This window comes from Marmota marmota, unplaced genomic scaffold, assembly GCF_001458135.2.
Source record: "Marmota marmota marmota unplaced genomic scaffold, marMar, whole genome shotgun sequence".
NCBI classification, from domain to species: Eukaryota; Metazoa; Chordata; class Mammalia; order Rodentia; family Sciuridae; genus Marmota; species Marmota marmota.
The window spans coordinates 58,204,241-58,226,230 of NW_025999842.1; the positions used below are offsets into that span (position 1 = coordinate 58,204,241).

Sequence of the window (21,990 nt, forward strand, 5' to 3'; positions counted from 1 at the left end):
AATGTATGTGCTCCAGTAACCACTCACAAATAGCTTAGTTATGGCTTATAAACACTGTCATTTCATTCTATTCATTTTACCAGTAGAAGCACCTTTTCTGAATTTAAAAGATTAAACTGCTATCTCATCTCCAATAGGATATTCAAGAGAAAGTAAGCAATGCCCCAACTGGAGAGATCCTAAAATAACCACTGGGGGGCTGAGCAGAAGAGTGAGATAGAAAATTACAGTTTCTAGATACTCCTGAAGCAGGACTCCCTGGGGTGGACTTAGTATGTTAAAACCTACAAATATTTTCAAGTCCCAGAATATCAACCACAACAACATTCAAGTGGAACATGAAATTCAAGTGAAAGCTTGAAAATAAATTTCAAGGCCATAAATACATGATTTTTTAATTAAGCAATTTGGAATTCATCATAAACTGCCAATTTCCCAACATCACTATACACATTCATGAAATTAGCTGATAGTTAATCTCAGAATTAGAAAGATAAAGGTTGAAATAGATCAGCTATACACTTCTAGTACTTGCTAAAAAAAAAAAAAAAGGTTATAGTAGTCATGGGAAATATATTCTAATTTCCAAGAAAAACTATGCATGGATTCTAGTCATTGCTATTCAAAAAGCATTTATTTAGGAAACTCATATGTGTATGGCCTCTGAAATAAATAGTCTTATTTATTATTCCAGAGTTTGTGCTATTAGTATGACAAGACAAATGACATATGCTTTGGCTATTATTTTATTTTATTGGTTTGTAGTGCTGGGTATGAAAACGGGGCCTTGTGCATGCTAAGCAAGTGCTCTACAACTAAGCTGCACCCACAACCCATCCTTCGGCTATTTTAAACCATAATGAATCAACAACTACAGTCACCTAAACAATGGTCTGCAATTTCCAATTTGTTGTATTTTTCCTGGAGTTTTACAGAACAGTTGCATAGGCTTTTCAAATAATGTTAGCATAGCATGCTTCATAATACCATTTCTGAATATCTGCCAATACTAGTAGACTACTTAACAACTTTTCTTTTGGTTAGTCACTTTGCAAAAGCAAGTGAGGACACTTTCTCTCATGACGCAAAATGAACTTTGAAGATCCTTAAATATCCTCTGAGTTTTCAATGTACGCTGCGAAACTGACCCATACAAAAATCTATGTCCACCATTCTTTTTAGGTCCTTGTCCATTATTTCTTAGGTAAAGTACTGCTATTTTTTTCTTTTTTTAACTGTGTAATTCTTGCCATATAAGAGGTCTTAAATTTCTGTGAGTAGCCAGTCATTAACCTAATATGTGAAAAGGCTTTTCACTATACAGGAGCAAGTATGTTCTCATTTTCACATAACCTAAGATTGTCTGCCTGGTCAATAGTTTTAAATGACTTAGGAAATTTTCAGCATTTATAAAGTGCCTAAAAGCAGTAGTATGGTCAGCTCATATCAAAGTTCAAAAGCATATGTACAAAATACATTAGTCACTCATACAGGTGATTCACTTAAATGACTGCCACTGACTCACACAAAAGACTGTTTATCAGGTACTCCCCAAGTATATAAAACACAACGTAACGTTTCTTGAGAAAAGTAAAAAATAAGCAATGACACCTGACATTGATGGCAGATTGCTTACAATTTCCTCACTATACAGTAAGGCAACACCTAAAGTAATTTTATAGCCTGATGAAAGGTCGAGACTAAACTTCCTTCCCTTTAATTCGTTTCTATTGCCTACTGTCCACACTGGGATGGGTGGGTGGGCAGTGCTCCATCAATGGTATTTGGGCTCCATCAAAAAAAATCTAAGTACATCTGAATTGTGCATTTCAAGTTACATGGTCTAAACAATGAGTAATCTAGCATTAGGTAATATTTAATCACACTGGTAACATACTGGTCTATTTCACTGACTTGTTATAATAAATCACATGCACCCACAATGCTGGGTTTCCATGGCTTTCTCTAACTAAGTAATTTATCCTGGTAGGACACAGGAACCACACTCTCCAAGTTTACAGGACACTCCCTGGAAGCAATTCAGTAGACTAGTCTGTTGCAACACTGCAAGTTCACTTTGGGGAACCCTTTAGGGTAGGAAATGACACCCTGCAATAAATGATTCATGTCTGCTCGGAATCACCCACAGTGGTCATCAAACACACTCCTTTTATTGAGGATGAAACTGACACTCAGAAGTCCGCCCAGCTTTGGCTACCAGAAGCAGATTTCCTAACTACTGTCACACTGTGAGTCTCCACACCCTGGAGCCATTCTCCTCCCACAGACAAAAATTCAGCCTTATGTATCACAAGCATCTTGAGCACCATCTATGTTAAAGTGGCTTCTTAGTTCAGGATAGAAAGGAAAGGGGGACAACAATGACCACAGAGTAGGATAAAATAGAGCCCCCAAACCACATGCTCTGCTCCACCCGCTTTATCACGGTTACAGTCAACTGGCCTCTTTACAAACCTAGTGAAAAGCTGGCCAAGGAGAAAAAGGAAATCAAGAATAATATTTTATCAGGTTTTCAAAGTACCATTTGAATATTAGAAAAGCCATGACCCTGGCGAGTTAGTATAGCTATTTGCATACTCATGTTATGTCCCCTAAAAACAAAAAATAAAAATAAAAACTGAAGACTTTTTTGGCCAGAAGGATACTCTTAATCCTACCACTCAAATAGAATTATTCTCACTTAAAAAATCTTGATCTGGGCTGGAGATGTGGCTCAAGCGGTAGCGCGCTCGCCTGGCATGCGTGCGGCCCGGAGTTTGATCCTCAGCACTACATACAAACAAAGATGTTGTGTCCGCCGAAAAAACTGAAAAATAAATATTAAAAAATTCTCTCTCTCTCTCTCTCTCTCTCTCTTTCTTTAAAAAAAAATCTTGATCTAGTATTTGCTCCAGTGCAAGTATATTTCCCATAGAATTTCATAAAGCACATGTAATTCTGCATACTGATATTTTCATATATTTCATAAGTAAACTCTTCATTTCTATGTACTTTGCATGGTACTCATTTTTACTAAGCACATAATATTCCACACCGCATGTTATTTTCTTCATCATTCCTACATATGGGAATGTTTCACGTAATTTTATTTATTTGCAATGCTAATAAATAGTATTATCAAACATAGAATTATTAAATCAAATTTAAGAATATTTTTCTGGACTTCATATTTGTATCCATAATGACATCAAGAGATTCAAATTACCTATAATGCTACCAGCATTAGATAAGCATTCCACTTTCACTAAACTTCCTCACCATTGGATCTGGCTAAAATATTTGGATGGTTTATTTTAATATAAATGGTACTTCAGAACTGCTTTTTACTTTACTTTATTTTATTTTATTTATTTGTTTGTACTGGGGATTGAACCCAGGGGCACCTGACCACTGAGCCACATCCCCAGCCCTATTTTGTATTTTATTTAGAGACAAGGTCTCACTGAGTTGCAAGGCACCTCATCATTGCTGAGGCTGGCTTTGAACTCACAATCCTCCTGCCTCAGCCTCCCAAATCACTGGGATTACAGGTATGCACAACTGCACCCAACCCACAGCTTCTTTTTAAATTTTAATGTTGACCATAGTTATTTACTCACATGATTTTACATTTACTGAACTTTTTCTTAACTTTTAAAGAGTGCTTTATTTATTCATGTGTACACACACACACACACACACACACACTTTTCTATGAATTGTTTCTGTAAAGTTATTGTTTAACCATTTAATATATCTGGCATGTATTTGAGTATATAGCTGATGTACATATTCAAATATTATTGACAAATTCAAGTTATGCACAATGCTATCTACTAAAGCTATCCTTTTCCACACATCTTCCTATTAATTTGCTCTATTATTTTGCCTGTGTAGGATGTACCCTAATGGATCTGTTTCTGGGCTCCTAGATTTGTTACCTTGATCTACACATTTATTATGGAACTTTCACCCAAACTGAGTAAATGTAATGTGACTAGCACTGTGTTAGGTAGTGCTCAGCACATAATCACACGAGCTTAGTGTTCAGGTTCAAACTACTGCTAATAATTTGAATCTATAGTTGGCAATGTTTTACTCCTTGATCTCTTTATTTTTTTCAAATGTTTCTTGATATTCTCTCATATGCATGTGTGTACTTGTGAAATTCTCACCCATTTTTAACTAAGTGTATTAGTTGTCCTCCATATGTAGTCAACACCCCCCCAAAAAAATCAACAAAAGTAAAAATAAACTGTGAACAACATCACCACTGAAAAACAATATCTCATCCAACCGTTTTATATTTCTCTGGTGGATCCTTACATGACAAAGCCCTTAGTGCATTTAAGACATAGTAGAATGGCTTAGAAGACCTCATACCTAGTACCTTCCTCCTTTCTTTCCACCCAGCCAGTGTCTATTTTGCTATCTGTGAAATAGATGTCCAATCAAAGGCAGATAAAAATGGATAAATGTAAATTCCTTAAAATACAATAAAATATTTTAAACTTAAATTTGACTGAAAATAGTGTATATTTGGTTGTGCATATTAGCTTAATCCAATGTTATTATCGTAGTGAACTGAATGAACTTAGGTATGCACAAGGAAACTTCTATTTCCGATAAATTGCATTGTGCATGAAGAATTCTAGACACTGATGAAAAGGTAGGGAAGGGAGGGGGAGACCAAATAGAAGGAACAAAAGGAGAAGAAAGAGCTGACTGTCCCTGTAAAAGTACCAATGAGGACAAGAACGGGGTTTTGTCCCCTTGCAGAAAGTCACACTAGGTGTCAAGTTGAGCACAGGCACGAATGATGTGCTTCTCCATTTTCCTGAAGATAGAAACACGTAGAAAATATGGCAAATATTTAAGCCTTATTTCTTGAAAGACTCAAGATGCCCACAAATTTTCTTTCCCAGAGTTCAAAATAGCAAGCTGAGTGGGTGTAAGCACTTCAAGTGGGGGGAAAAAAAGGTAACTAAGGAAAAGGAAATCATACTTTCTGCTCCTTAGTTTAAGACTTTTAAAAGAGGCTATTTAAAGAGATACTTTTGATCTGGATCTCCTGGTTGTCTTGAATCTGAATACAAATGCAGTCCAGATGCCTTTAACACAGAGCACCCAGGCCACATCTAAATGTGACAATGCTACTGAAGGCTAAGTGGGTACCACAGTCACAGTAAGGACAAGCAGTTCTCAGATATAACCAGATACCTCAACCCCAAAAATCAGACACTTGCAACAGGGAGAGCCAAGCACTATGGGGATCTCAAAAGTGCTTCCTAGAACTTCAAGAGGCGTCTGACTCACCAGGGGGGCTTTGCTAATAGGTGGATTCTGATTCTGTAGGTCTGGGTGGAGCATAACAGTTCCCAGGTAAGGCCAATGCCCTGGTGTGAGGGCCACACTTGAAGAAGAAAGATTTCAGACAACAGAAATAATCAGCTAATTAAGAATATGTGCCAGGTACCTGACGCAGCGTTAGTTGTTACAGGAAATTTTAAGAAGTACATGACACAAGCCCCTGAGCTATCACACAAAAACGTGTTTCTAAAAAAGTAAGTGCCAAATGCTAAAATGTGTGGTAAGGATTCTAAGAATAATAGAAGTTGAGAACGGGAAAAGTTCAGTGGGGGCTAGAAGAGTTACAAATGGCTGTGCAGGGCAAGAGCAAGTTGGGCAGCCCCAGGGTGAGGGCTGGGCTGAGAGGACAGAGAAGGATCTGGGCTTCACCAAGGGCAACCATGAAGGGACAAACTGGAGTTTCAATAACAGAAAGCTGCAGTCTACTTGGCATTGTGGTCTTAGATATTACCATGGGAAACTGTTTTATTTTTGTTACCAGGGATTTAACTCAGGAGTACTCGACCCCTGAGCCACATCCCCAGCCCTATTTTGTATTTTATTTAGAGACAGGGTCTCACTGAGTTGCTTAGCGCCTTGCTTTTGCTGTTGCTAGCTTTGAACTCAGGATCCTCCAGCCTCAGTCTCCCAAACTGCTGGGATTATAGATGTGCACCACCGCCCCATGGGAAACTTAACCAGAGTTCACTTTTAACCAGGGAAAGGAAACTCCAGCCTTATTTAAAATTGAGGGATTATAAAACCATCCCCAAACAATAAAGAATGGGTAGTCTTGCTGTAGTCTAATGCAAATTTCTTCTCTTGGCAGCAGCAACAGTGCTATGAATGACATTTTAGGCTTAAGCCTAGGAGTACAAAATTACCATTCATGTATATATGTTTATGCATATGTATGCCTTTGATTAACATATACTTTTAGTGATTAACAACTTCAAGAGCATTAGAACCATAACTTTTTCCTGCAGTAGAATTAATAATCTTCTGTTCCTAAGAGTGTTTGGATCTTACTTTTATTATAAAAATAAATACTTTTTTTCTCCTATGAAACACTTTTGTATGGCACATACCACACAACACCCTAAACTCCCACACTGGCTGACAATGAGAAGAAAACATATCCAGAAACAGAATCAAAGTATTAATGAATTATACCTTAGTCTTTTTTTTAACCTCCTTTGAGAGTTTTCCCTGCCAACCCACAATATGTTGAACATATTGCACAATAGATTCAACAGGAAAGCAAGAGAAGATTCCAAAGGTCCATCTAGACATCAGAATTCAATCTTGAAACTTTTTTTTTTGAAAGAAAATTATAAGAGGGCATGGGTACCTGCAAGCTGCAAGAGGGAAGGGAAGCATTTAAAGGAGAATCAGGACATTTGGCATTCTGAGGTCAAGTCAAAGTTATTTCACCAGATTCCAGTTCCATCACTGAGTCTTTGGAACCACCAAATTCATCCATGACCATCATTTAGCACAGCTACTATCCCAAATATATTCCTGTCCTACCAAATCTCCCTGTGCTTCCTGTTCCTACCAAAGTAGTCAAAACTTGGGGAATAATCTATGGCAAAAATTCGTAATTTCAAAACTTTGGGGCTTGAACATTACAAGATACCCATACTGTGACAGCTGTGCTAAGAGGCCCCAGTATTCATGGTATTCTGATGGAGTCCCCCCAGCCCGCCACCACCCAATAAAAATATGCACAATCATTAGTGAGAAGAAAAAGATGTAAATATGAGGATGCTAAATTAAGTGTCACCCATGAATGATTGCAAAACATGAAAGAGAATGTAAACATGCATGCCCTAATAAGACCATGAAGTCTGTCTTCTACAAATCTCTTCCTCTTTCTACTTCGAGTCCTTTCAGGTGTCCTCCCCTAACTAGGTCAGAGGGTCGAGCAGACTGAGCTCTGCATCCTCTGCAAAAAGCAGCTGATAAGTGTTTCCACAGGAGACTCCAAAAAAAATGTAATGTGCTCTCTTTATGAAAAGAATGTGCTTTTTGAAAAAACAAAAGCAAACAAATTCTTGGAACATTAAAAAATTAATACAAAGAAATAAATAACTTGGTGAAGAGACTTGTCCTGGGAAGGGAGTTTACCAAAACAAGGGCAAGAAAATCCCCTCTGCGGGAAATGTTATTACTAATCCTATATGTGATATAGTGCAAGGTATTATGTCATATGAACTAGAAGCAGATACTGGCTTTCAGTTTTCTGAAGCAAATTGTTTTAGGGGAGTACTAGAGTTTTAACCCAGGATCTCTTAACCACGGAGCAACATCTTCAGCCCTTATTATTTTTTATTTTGGGACAGGGCCTCCCTAAAGTGCTGAGGTTGGCCTTGAACTTGCAATCCTCCTATGAATTGCATTGGCTCGCCTGAAAACAGATCATCAGTGGTAAGTTCTCTCTCTCTCCCTCTCACCAAGGTATTATTATGTACCTTTTGTCTAGTTATAGGTCATTATACCATTTTTTCTTATCACCCTTTGTGTTCGTGTGTCCCCCTGCTTTTAGAATTACCAAAGGAAATCACCAGAAGTTACAGAGTTAAATTTGCAAAGCACCAATTTCTAACTACATGCTGGTACCATGGTGGAAACAAGGTTCAGTTTAGAAAGATTTTTCCAAGCCCGAATTGATGTCCTCACTAACAGGCTGCCAGGCTTAGATCAAATGAAGGTCAATACGATGTCCCCAGAGGAAGCTGTTCAACTCGTCGGGTCGGCTGGGAGCTGGGCCAAGGAGGCCCTTTAGACTGACAGCAGACCTGGCCGAGCTTGAGTCTTCCCCAAGGCAGAGGGGCCCTCCCCCAGAGGACAGGCTGGGTGCAAACCCTTCTTCTGCAAATACCAAAAGACAGCACAGCTAAGCAGAGCAGCTGGGGATGGCCACTTGTGGCCGACACAAAGGCAAACACACTCTGCCACAGGACTGGAGCTGTCAAAATGTACATTGCAGACAGGACATCCCTCCTGGCACCCAGCATGAGTGAAGCCCAGGCCACGCAACAACAGCCTGGCCAGAGGACAGCCTGCAACACACATCAAAGCCAGAGGCCCTGGGAGGCTGGCGGGCAGCCAAAGACGCCCCAGAGCCGCAGGGGAGTGTGTTGCCCTTAGGAAAATAGCGAACAGGACCATGGTGGAGTCTGTAAATTCCAAGCACTGGGGAGGTCTTCTCAAAGATTTTACCCTCTCCTATCAGGGCTGTGATTTAATTTCCTTTGAAGAAGAAGGGGAAAAAAGAGAGAGAGAAAGAGAGAGAAATATACATTCACCAATCTCTGCCTGCAAAGCTGAACACCATGATGCTAGTCAATGCACTCTGGTCGGTCCTAGCTGGTGGCTTCTGCCCAAAACAACACAGCTAACAGAGATGTGGCCTTCTCCATTTACTCTAAGAGGGCTTTAAGTCTACAGGGTAATTAAGATCATTTAAATGCAAACTTTATGGTTCCATTGCTACTGTCCTCCCAGATACTTTCCATCAATCTGTTCAATTAGAGTTGTATCACATGTTAATTACAACCTGACAGCTTTATTGATTTGGCAGGGCACAGCAGATAGTACCATTTTAGGTAACAAGGACTTAAGGTAAGGCTTCAAGCTCTGGATCACAAACATGACTCAGCTTTTGGACCCAGGAGGTTTAACCCAAAGCAGTTTACCCACCTACTGAACAGAAATTGAGTTAGCTCAGGAACCATCTTATCCTCTCACTTCATTTCCAGTTCTTTGCAAACAAAAAACATGCAAAGAACAAGTAATGGTGGGGAAAAAAAACTGCAGAAGACAAAGGAAAAAAAATCAATCCCTCCCTTCCATGGTCTCCACCTGTGATGGATGAAGTGTCGTGATGCCCTTTCCTGCAAAGCAAGCATCAAGAAGAAATATGGCACACTTATGCCACCAAAGGGCCTGGGGTCCGACGTGAGTAGCCACACTACACCAACACTCACTAGAATAGAGAGGGTCTTGTTGGCTTCCCTTCCCAAGGAAATGAATACGAGTTGAGGTCACTCAACTCTGATCCACCCTGTACAGCAGGCCTACACTTCCAGCAGCACATGCTCCATTAAGCCAGCAGTTTGTCATAGCCCAGCATGTCATCCCTAATGGCATGCTGGGGGCGGAATAACTTCCAACTCCTTGCTAATCCTGTGTGGGGAATGCCAAGGTACAGAGTTTTACTTGATTGCATAAAATGTAGAGCTATTTTCAGTTTCTGAATCATCATTCTGGCTCCTCCACTAGTCCTAAAGCCATATTACAACCCTTGAAAAATATCTTTTCTATTCAATTTTCACTGATTTGAACATAAGCAAACACTGAAAGTAATCCCAGTAAGTTTCCAAAAGATGAAACCGTGAGATGGAAGCAAAACAACAAAAACAAGAGTTTCACGAACATCTGCAATTTAAAATGGTCACTGCGGCATTGATAGTAGGTCTTCAGTTATCTTCAAACCCTTGATAAAAACCCTGGGCAATTAGCACTCAGCAGGACTTTCAAGCCTGCGGACACAGATCGATTTTGTTTTAGTCACACTTTTGAAAATGACTTTGAAGAGAAAGCTTAAATAATGGAAATGAAAACAGTGCTGACTGATATAGGAAGAACCTTAGCTATTTCTGTAATAATTCCCCTGGGATTTATGCTGAATATTATAAAAACAGGATGTTTTGTTTGTTGTTTCTCATCAAAGACTACCAAGCCAGTATCAGACTCCAAAACACATCAAAACTACAAATCTATGTGAAGTCTGGTAATACTTTTTTTAAAAAGGCCAAATGGAATTTTTATTCAGGTATTTAAAATTTTTGCTCACTGTGAGATGAGCTCAGGAAACACACTTCTTATTTTATGAATGCCAAAGGGAAACACCATTACATAACATAACTGCAACGGTTCAGCATCGCCACCCAGAGAAATGGATATTAAATGCAGGGCAGTCACAGCTGAGTCCACGCTGCTGAGATTTCTCATTTTAAAAAAATCACATGAATTAACTCATGATAACTAGATACCTGTTCCATGTACTTAGAAGCTAATCCCAACAACATGAGGATTCCGGTAACAATCCCTTCCTAATGGTACTTCAATGTGCTACCACAAAACTACTGGCACCTACGGATGAACTTAGTGGTGCACTTAGAGGTTACTTTTAAGGGCCAAGGCTAGCACACATGTGCAGTCTCACCTGTGTGTGGAGGGGTACCACCTCTATTAATGAAATGAGCGTTTTTCAATAGTGTGTGCCCACGTGGAGGGAAGAGTACATGTCATCCCCTTATCCTGATGCACTAGTCCCACGTGAAAATGTAAATAAATGAAAAGAAAGTGTCTAGGAAACACTTATGTCTAAATACAAGCAAATAATTGGTTCTGCTCTATCCATTTAAATGCTCTTAGAAATATCTGGAAAAGTCACTCAAACAGCTGCAATTGCTGCCATGATTCCATGAACGGGTTTCCATTCAAACCAAGTGAAAACACCAACTCAGCCCTGAGTCTAGGAAAGAAACTAGGGGATTTTTCCAGAGTCCCAGAGACTTCATCTAATCCATAAGTCTGAAGGTTGGGTTTTTTATATATATATAAAACTATAAAAAGTATCTTTTTAATATCTAAGCACTTAACATATGTTCCTTCCCGGTGAAATCATTTTTTTTGTTTCCTATCTCAATCTCTGTAACTGGTTATTTCTGTCATCTGTCAACCCATTCAGCTTTTACCAGGCAACTATTACACATCAGACACTCTGCTGTATTCAAAGTTGTACAATGAGTTTTGCTTTATTTCATTTTATTTTAACTCAGAGAATACCTGGTTGGAGGAAGTACGGAAAGTGCTACGGAACCAGTTATAGTCAGGCCTACAGGAGGGAGAGGGGCAGGTATCAAAGCAAGGTCCAAGAGTGGAGCTACCTGGATCTTGAGTCACCAGCACACACTTGTCAGGTAGACAATAAGAAAACCAAGTTGGCAGCCAGCTGTGATGATGCCTGCCTGTAACCCAGCCCCTCTGGAGGCTGAGACAGGAGGACTGTAAATTCAAGGCCAGCTTCAGCAATTTATCAAGGCCTTGTCTCAAAATAATATAAACAGAATTGGGGATGTAGCCCAGTTGTAAAGTTCCAGTGAGTTCAATCCCTTAGTACTCCTTGCCCCCTCAGAAAAGTTATGGTCAGTAAGAGGCCAAAGGGCTGAATTATGGGAAAAGTCACCGAGTGGACGCCACTAGATCACAGATTCACTGAACTAAACAGAGGGAAAAAAAGTAAATTATTTGACCACAACAGGTTGAATGATCTAGGACTTAAGAGATTTCATTGAATTTCCAACTTATGAGGCTACTGATAGATGCCCAAGAAAGCCATCAAGCCTATGGAGCAGTTGAGACAGGAACTCTAGCAACTGGAAAAGCCATCGGGTCATTGGTTGCATCATTTGTTAGTTTGCTTTCAAGATGGAAGGGACTTGAGCATTTTAAAATTTTCCAAACTGAGAGACCTTTAATAAAAAGACCGGGGGCTGGGGAACAACAAGGTTGTAACAAGATTTTACTGGATTAAATTCTGGCCACAGTGGAGAGATAATTATGACTTGATTGTGTTAAGTAAAACTTCAAATTCTCAACAATTAGCTAACCGCTAATATTGATTTATGGACTTGGGGAGCCTTTAATCACAGGACTACACTGTTCTGCTGTAAAAGGAATTACTAAGAAATCACACAACATGGGAAATCTTAAAAATAAGACTACCAAAAGGCCAGGGTAAACTTTCATCAGATAATTTTCAAGCTGAACCAAACTTTTTACAGATATCCACTTAAACCCCTTATTTTAAAGAGAATTTAAATCAATGCCATAATGACAAATTCCATTGGAAAATATCAAAACCAAGTTTAAATTGTGCGAGATAATGCTTACAACAGAGGCTGACCAAACTACCCTATTTCAGAAACTTTGAAACCTTTAATTCAGCCATCAAGATAGGAGGAAACTCCTAAACCTGGCAATTAACAAGAAACCAGTGAGTGCACCAAGAGAATTTCTAAGCACCCTGAAAGAAGGCACTGGCCTCTCACACTGCAGCACCCAGAGACTAACTCATCCTGTTCAGGCCGGGGTCACACCCCAGTGTGGCTCTTGTGCTGAAAGTTACCATGTGACAAGGAAACAGTCACATTGACAAGAGTAAGCAAGAAGCTGCACCAACTGAAAAGTGTTTGTGTCACAGAGGTCATATGATTAGAACTGAAACCCCAGTTTGATTCATGAGATGCAAAATTCAGGAAAATAAATGCTTCTTTAGAACTCAGAAAATGACTTACAAGGTTGGTTTCGGGGGAATGTAAGAATAACCGAAGCACTTTCAAACTTCTTTTACAAGTTTAATTTATTGTTTTCCGGGTCCCTTTTGCTTTTATGTCTAAAGTAAGAGAGGAGAGGGGAAAATAACCCCAACAAGAAGCAGCAGCAACTTCTACAGGTCTGAAACAAATGAGATCTGGATCCTGTACAACAGTGGAGTCCACCTGCCCTCAGCAAGACAAAGGGTTGTGGCCCTTTCATATGTAGACATACACATATACCCCAGGCGTTATCTAATTTCTTCATAAGATACAGCAGATCATTTTGGCATTCTGGATTCTGTTAAGGTTGCTCTGATTTCCATAAAGAGCAAGTTTGAAAGTTTGAGCTTACTACTGAAAACTTTAAGAAAATGAAGTCCAGAGTTTGAAATATCATCAGAGAAAAATAAAAATAACCAGCACTCACCCAGTCCTTGTGCTTCAGAAACTGTTAAGTGATATATGTGTGTTTCTCATTTAATCTTTTATGAGGCAGATGCAACTATTACCAAACCCCCCCCCCCCTTACAGAGGTCTTAGGCTTCATAGGTTTCAGGAACTTGTCCATGGCCTCACAGTAAGAGCTAAAGATAGTTTTTTAATCCTTGAGTCTAACTCTAAACCTATGCTCTTGGAAATATAGACAGGATGGCAATTTAGAAAGACTCTTGGGTCTTTCAAATACCTTACAGGAACAGTTTTCAAATCTAGTCCTAATGATGCTGACCTGGCAAATGAACCACCAGCACCAAACTAAAGAAAGCTTAACATATTGGACCATTCCTGATTACTTACTGTCCCTGTGGCAAAAGGTGCAGCTGGTCCCCCCAGGTCCTGACACAATGACGGAACAATTTCACACTCAACATGAAGGTCATTGCTCTAAATTTGACAACAAAATCAAAATCTTTCTTATGTAGCTCAAGAATATTGTTTCACCCCATCCACTGTCCTAATTTACTCTGGCACTAAAACGTGTTGATTACTCTCAAGTAAGGCTAAAATTGATAGGTTGGGAAGACTTTATATACTCATGTTCCACTACATTAATTTTAAAGGCACGCCATGTTTCCCATGTCTAGAAAATACAAAACTATTTCCTTCTGCTTAAATAAAAGTTACCAATTTCTAAGAGAGAAACAAAAACGTCATGATATTCTTTCAAATCTTGTTAACTTCATCACTGGGAAATGTCTTTATTTTTCAATCAAAAAGCAGCATTTTATTTTTCTTTAAAAATGTTCATGATGAATCCCCCAGTTTAATTATTCTTTCAACATAAAAATCTCTGCTGCTATGAACCATGGTTCTCACCCCTCTGGAAACCAGGCTATTGAAGGACAGACACTGAAAACAGATTGTTAGCCAGGCTAAAGCCTGTAATCCCAGTGACTCAGGAGGCTGAGGCAGGAGGACCATAAGTTCAAGGCCACCCTGGGTAACTTACTCTGTCTCAAAATAAAATTTTAAAAATTAAAAAGAGGTGGGATGTAGCTCAGTGAGACTATTTGCCCAGCATGCATGAGCCTTGGGTTCTATTTCCAGGACCAAATGAGAGAGAGAGAGAGAGAGAGAGAGAGAGAAGAAGAAGTCTCTTATACANAGAAGAAGAAGAAGGAGGAGGAGGAGGAGGAGGAGGAGGAGGGAGGGAAGGAGGACAAGAAGGAGAAAGAACAAAAGAGAGAATAAAAAGAAACAGGCAGGGTCCTAACAAAAGGCATGTTTTGTAATCAGAAAGCTGTATAACAGTGTTTGAGAAAAGCAACATTCTTCTAATTGTATGCTCTTTGAATTTGGGGTGCTTAAATATCCCTCCTTTCATGATCGAAAGCCTTATGAAGAAGTGATGAAAATAATCCACCATGACTATATTTTATTTCAACAACTATCAGATGTCTCAGGGCATTCTGCACCCAATATCAAAAATCAGTAAGATGTTCTAGAAAATTCTCCAAATAAGTCACTGGCCCATAGTTCTTTCAGTCTAGCTTTAATAGATTTATCAATCTATTGTGTCCATTTGTACAACTTTCACAAACTAAGAGGTAAAGGGAAAAAGTATCAAAGATCATCAGAACAGGAAGGCCCTCTCAATCCTTGAAGTAGTAGTCCTTCTGAATCTCTCCCAGTCTAAAAAGATAAACATTCTTATCTTTCAAAATTTTGATATAGAAACAAAGAATAAGGAATTTTTGTATTTAGTTTTCAATTAATTAAACCCCCTTAGTTTAATTGCAAATTTGTACAATATATACTGCTTGTCTTTCTTTTTCTAGAACCTGCTAAGATTTCAAGTACTTTCTTAGCCTTCTTTCAGTTGGTAAGCACAATTCACAGATGAAGGTATTCTTTTCCTATCTTGGTAGACTACATTTGGCCAAGATCATATACAAGAGCATGTCCAAATGGAATCCAACAAAACTGACACATGCCTATTTTTTCCACTTCAGAAAAGCAAATCACAGCTGGTCTGAGTGTAGGACTTAAGAGTGGGAAGGTGTAGTGGATGGGGGACTCTAAGCTGGCTGCCCAGAGGGTCTCCTTGGGGCTTTGGGGAGGGCCTCACTTACAACAGGTGTGAACTGGACTATTAATCCTGTTCTTCTATGTCCCCAAATAGTAGACATTCCTAGTCCATTACAGAGTGGATGTCAACCCCATCTTGGTGATTTAAAAAAAAAAATCACATTCCAACAGTTTGCCTTTAAGCCTTCTATTTGAAATGAATCAATGTCACAAATAGTGGTTGGCATCCCAGGCCAGGCTTCAAAAACTTACATAATCTGGTTTAGAATTAGCCTAAGGCAGTGTAACAAGAGTACAACAAAACCTACCAACCTTAGATGGCATAGCTTCCTGCCAAAGAGTCAAACTGAGGACCTGAGTCATTGGTGTATGAAACTGCCTTTCCTACAGGGGCCAGGGGCATTCACAGGAAGACGCTCAGTGACTTAGTCTTTTTCCGAGGCAGCAGAGTTGGTCCAGTTATTTGCAGCAACAAAAGAGAAAAAGAGAGTAAGGGTACGAGAATCAAGAAGTAAGGAATGTCATTAAAAAGGCAGCGTCCTCGAGTTGAGGGCAGGAGGAAGAGGGAATTCTTGCCACAAGCCAGCAGGGGAAGTCCCCTAGTTGGGGTTGACATCCATTCCATCTACTATTTAGTAATTTAACCGTCCAGATCCTTACTGTTTTAGTCAACTATTTTTGCCACTAGGACCAACAGACCTGACAAGAACAATTCTAAAAGAGGAAAAGCTTATTTAGGGCTCACAGTTTCAAAGTTCTCAGTCCATAGATGGCTGATTCCCTTTGTCTGGGCCCAAGGTGATGCAGAACATCATGGAAGGAGGCCACGGACATGACCATCACGAAGCACAAAGACTAAGCTCCCGTCACCATAGACAAAATATATACTCCAAAGAGAGACCCCAATGACCCACCTTCTCCAGCTACACCCTATCTGCCTAGGGTTGTCACCTAGTTAATCCATATCAGTGGATTAATGCACCGCTTGGATTAAGGCTCTCATAACCCAATCATTTCACTTCTAAACTGTCTTACATTGTCTCACATGTGAACTTCTGGGGGACACCTCACATCTAAACCACAACACTTACCTTCTTACCCTGGCCTCTGAAATTCAAGCTTTGTGTTGTTAATAAAAATTTGGTTCAGGTTAGTGGATGTGTGATACTCAGATTTATTGTTAGCCTACAGTGGTTCTCAACTGGGGCAAGTTTGTCCCCCAAGGGGCAATGTCTGGGGTTATTTCTGGGTGTCAAGACTGGGAGCCAGAAGGGCTGTGTTACTGTCTGTCATCTAGCAGGTACAGGCCAGGGATGCTACTCAATATCCTAGAAGGTACAAAACAATCCCTCTACAACAAAGAGTTACCTTACCCAAATGTCAAATTATGCTGAGGTTGAGAAACCCTGTAGCATTGAAATTGTGCTGCACTAACTTCTGGTACATGATACCTTGCTCCTGGCGTACCCAGGCAAGTGGCTATATCAAATCCTGTAGACTGACTACATCACTCAATCTCCACTGAAGTTTTCTCAGGCAGGGTCCTACAGGACCTCCTACATGAATGCAAACACTGCTGTAGGTGCCACATCCTGCTTCTTAAGCATGTTCATAAACAGCAGCCATATTCCTCACCCAGCTGGAGCAAGCTCCCAAAATGCTCACAGTCAGCTAGTATTAAAGCTATAGTCTCCCCTGGAAAGGTCCTCCTGGGTTATATGCATGAGAAAGAATGGAAGCAGGGCCCTTGATCAGAGCCCAGGCTCCAGGCCACTCTGTCAGGAATGGCTCCATAACCCAAGCAAAAAACATCCCCTCTTTCTGGCCCTCTCTTTCCTCAACTAGAAGAGAAAATATTGGGCACAGGCCCAACTCCCATTCAGTTCTCACCGCCATGACTGTTTTCTTCCGGAATGGTAAGGAGAGGTGGGGCTGCTTCAAAGAAAGGAGAAAAGTGAGGCTGCAGAACCCTCCTTGGGGAGGGATCCCCTGGTATGGGTGTCTGTGGACTGCAAGGGGCAGCCACCTAGTTGGTGAGCTCTCTCTCAAGAGAAACTTTTTTGAATGAAGGCAAAAGTTAGCCCCAAGCTAGATAGGCCAAGTCTCCATTTAGCTCCAGGGGATATGAGAAATGCTGACTGAGAAATCAGGGAACAATCTTTGTGTGTGCACAGCACAGGAAGGACTGCTCGTTACACACGACCTTTCAGCCACAACCTTCTCACAGATAGGCCTCACCTGCGGATCACCAACTGCCCATTAGGAAGGACAGGAGGGCAGTACAGAGAGTTTTCACTGAGTCTCCCTATAAAAATCACAAACATCCACAAAATAGTAGGATCAACTACACAGATCTGAGGAACCTTTGGTCCAGTGGACAAATGCTTCTTGTATTTATAACTTCATTGCAGGGAACCTCTCAGCAACACGGAACAATCTATTGGTGCAGTCGGACTCACCAATCTATTATAAGACCGGATACTGTTTTCATGACCCACCCCCCCCCTAGGTTTTTTGTACTATACTTCTGTTCAGTCTTAGTGTATCTATTTGAAGGGATGGAGTCAATATTATACTCAGTCTCTAATATTATGGAAAAATTTAATAATATCTCTAGTCTTTAGATTTTTCAATCCCAAGTCAGAAAACTTATTAAAAAACAGACCACAGCAGAGGCACATATAAGGAGAAGAAGTGAAAGTAATAAAAATCCACTTTTCCACCATTTCAACATTATCACAACTTCCCAGGGCTATCTTTTACCAGTTGAAACACTAAATTTTAATATGCACTTAAAAGTCAAGACTTTCTGATTAAAAAAAAAAAAAAAAAAAAGGTTTGTTTGCTGGTTTTGTTTGTTGGATTTTTTTTTTTCCCAGTTAGAGCTGGCACTTTTAGAAGTATCTGTCATCTGTATTTGAGAGTACTTAACAACCATTATCTCATTACCTCTTACCACATCCTGGCAGGTGCCTCTGTACCTTCGTCTCTTTTCACTGAGAAACAGCAAAGGGTTAAAAAAAATGAGAATATTATTGTCCACCCCCAAGATCCGCCTACTATTCCCCTTTCCAACCCAGGATCCTCCCAAAGCCATCTCCAGAGAAGAGTGAAAACAAAGCATCTCCTTTTACTCGCAGCATTACTGTCACCTAGAAACTGTAGACTCCGTATACAGTGCAGTACTTTTACATAAAAGGCAGATGCAAGGAATTGACACCACTCTCGTTGCAAATAACTCTAACATGACCGATGTGCTACGGAAATCAATAGCAGTAACGATTGCCTTTTTTGGAACTGCCTCAGCAGTCAGCTGGAGAGGGGGCATTGCTAAGCTCAGGCACACTGCCTGGATCAAGCACTGAAAACAAGCTTCACAATAGAGAAGCGTGAGTAATTTACTTATAACAGAGACAACTGTAAAGTCTGATACAAACAGACAAGCGTAAAGCCTTCGATGCACAAACCAAATGCTTGGCTTGGCGACCAGAAAATGAAATAAGCAATGAAATCTAGGTTATATTACTCAACTTCCAAGAGTCTAATGCCCCCTTTTTATCCTTAAAAAGATCACACACACACACACAAAAAAAAAAAATGGCCTACAAGGGAGGGTTCTGGGCTACAGGGGCTCCCCCATGACACTGAACCCACAGCAGGAAGTAGAGGGGAAACCTCAGCGGCGAGTCTGATACTAAGCTGGCCTTCCGGGTAAGGCTACAGGGCAGATCAAGGGGATTACTGTATTTCACTTTGCTTCTGAAGCATTCTCCATTATCCAAAAGGACAAAAGTCTAGTCAATAATTGTCCAAACCATCTCCTCTGTGGTCGTTTTTCCTATGCTGTTCAGAAACGCAGTAGTGATGGTGCATCTGTGAGATTCTGAGGACAAGAGACATTTCCACGACCTCAATTTTCCTTTTTAAATCATCTAACTGCCACCAGGCAGCAAATATCAGCAAAACACGAAGGTCTAAAACATTATTAGAAAAAGCAGCTTGAACTAATGAGCACATTAGATAAGGAAAAAAAAAAAAACATTTAGCATCACTTGCCATCAAACGTTGTCTTGGGAAAAAAATCGTAATAAAGACAGAACCTCCAACAGCTCTTCTACAATAAACTATTGTATGGTTCATAGGTCTGGGTCATTCACAACTCCCGGAAATAACTGCATGTTCGCCAAATGCTCTTATTTTGTATGTTCTCACGGGCTTTCAGGACTTGTGTAAATTGTTTTCCAAGCACCATCCGGCCATAATGACCAGGTTACCACTGATAATTATGCTTGCCTGCCTATAGGTTTGTCAGCTAAAGAAATCCACAGACGCCTGTCATAATGAGCAGAAATCTACTTCTGGCACAGCTGTGCTGACCACAATGCATTAGAAAAACAACCCTCTTTGCAATAACCAGTTCTGGGCATCACTGGTTAAAAAAGATTAGTTTCCTGTTTTTCTCAAAAACTTCAGAGTGTGGGTATTGCTATTTTTTACCACACCTTTTTCTCTTTAATTGTTAAAGATTAGATGCTGTAAACACCTAATCAGGGACATCTTTACATTAAAACCCTGGGTTTAATTTTGAGGTGGGGGAAGATTTGTCCCTCCCCAGCCTAGGTCTCCCCTTTGCTGAGACCTGAAAGGGAGAAGTTTCAGGCTGCAGTTGTGGGCTGCAGGCAGGTGGGGCTGGTACTAAGGTGGAGCTTCCCCATCCCAGGCAGCTGCCCCAGGGCCCTGGGCCTCTGATGTCCTCCTGATGGCCTCATGGTCACTGATCTGCAAGGTTCCCTGCTTGCTCGCTATAGCTGACTCCAGGGACAGCAGACGGAGGAAAGGACCGGAAGGAAGGAAGAGGGATATTCCCCCTAAAGAGGGGATCTCGGCACAGGCTTGGGCAGCATCCCTCTACAGATCAAATCTGATGGTCTTGACATGACATAAAGCACCAAGATCTCTGACAAATCTCATTTCTGTCTCTACTCAGTCATCCCTCTGCCTCGCCTTGAAATGTTATTTCCTCTCCTTCAAGGGGTCCACCACATGTATGTGTGTGGCTGCTTCTGCTGCCTGACCTGTCACTTCATTACGGTTTCCACTCTTAATGTCACTTCCTCAAGGCCCTCCTGATACCAGACACACCCACAAGACTGGTGCTTGGAAGGACAATATGGGTCTCCCTTCAGCAATGGGACAGAAGCTCTGACCCAGCCAACTCTGTTCTGTTCACCCTGAAAGCCACCAGCACCTTCAACAGTGCCTAGAATTCTTGAGACGGCTGCTCCCCCTCAGCTACTATGCGAGTCTCCTCTATCGCATCTCCCTTCACCTCCTACCCTCTGGCACACCTCTCTGGAAACACTCACCTCCTGTCCTGCAGGTTATTCATATCAGCTTTTCTTATAAACCAAGAATCCCTGGAAATGGAGGACTGTGCTCAACACACCTGGCACCTAACTGGTGCTCAATGAACATGGGGAAACGCTGCTACAGGAGTCACCTGTGATTGCCTACTTTGGGGCCAGGAACTGCACAGACACTGTAGAAATAGAAAAAGGAACTGTGCAGACACTGATCGAAACACAGGTTCCTGTCTGTAACTTTTTAACCAATACTATAACTTCTGTTTACCACAAGAAAAATCAGATATTTTCTTAACCAATAATATATGCTCCAGGCCAAGACAAGATGACTCAATGCACATACACTCGTTGAAACAGAGACCAAAGAAATGATTTTTTTAAAGGAAAGTTGAAAATGAAATGCTTACTGCTGTACTGCTAGGTAAGAAGTTGAGGTAATACCATTTGAAAGTCACTGCAGAGAAATAATCGATTCTAAACAAAATTTTAAAAATCTACATTTTGGTTAAAGTTCACAGTAGAGAAAGTGTAAACACTTTTTTTCTCCTGGAAGTTCTTTTAAAGGGAAAACAGAAATTGAGCAAAATTCTATCCCTTCAGACCTTCTACACTTTTCCAAACTGTAAAAGGTGTAAGAAAATCTGAGCCACAATCACACTTAAATATATATGTAATGATTTCATGTGACTCCCACTCACACTAAGAACCAAAGAAATAAAAACTTACATGAGCTCCTGATGTGAGAAAAATAAATGTATAGTATCTATCATCTGTTTCCAGAATTTAAAAATTACTTCTATGTATGCTCATATAAAGCTCCGCAAGCTATTTATGACTGTAACATTTATCACTGGTAGTATGTAGGTTTTATTCCTAACAAATTCTGCAACTTGTAAGAAACAGACTTTTTGAAAACTATCTTTATTTTGTTTATTTATTTTTATGTGGTGCTGAGGATCGAACCCAGTGCCTCACGTGTGCGAGGCAAGTGCTCTGCCACTGAGCCACAACCCCAGCCCCAAGAAGCAGACTTTTTAAAAATGAGAAAAACCCTCTTCAATTCCTATGTGCTTCATTTAGCAATGAGAAGTATGAGAAACAGAAGTTGTCAAAGCCTTTCACAGAAGACTTTGCTCTATTTTCAAAGAAGTTAAAATCTACTTGGTCCATGCATACATCAGATAACTGAAAACACCGTAAAAGAAGTCCCTACTAATGAAAGACAAATGAAGGAAAGGCAATTGGCATTTTCAAATGCTCAGCCCCTTTCACAAAGGAAAATATTGAATAGAATAAAAGCCCTCTTTGCTTCTGTATGTTTGTAAATAAAACACTGCTTATATATAATTAGGAAAGAGCAA

At 40.3% G+C, this 21,990-nt stretch overlaps 1 protein-coding gene across 5 annotated transcripts in view; it reads right to left on the reverse strand.

Moving 5' to 3' along the window:
• Positions 1 to 21,990, reverse strand: part of Hivep2 (HIVEP zinc finger 2) — a 143,563-nt gene that overhangs the window by 83,439 nt on the left and 38,134 nt on the right. The window lies entirely within an intron of this gene.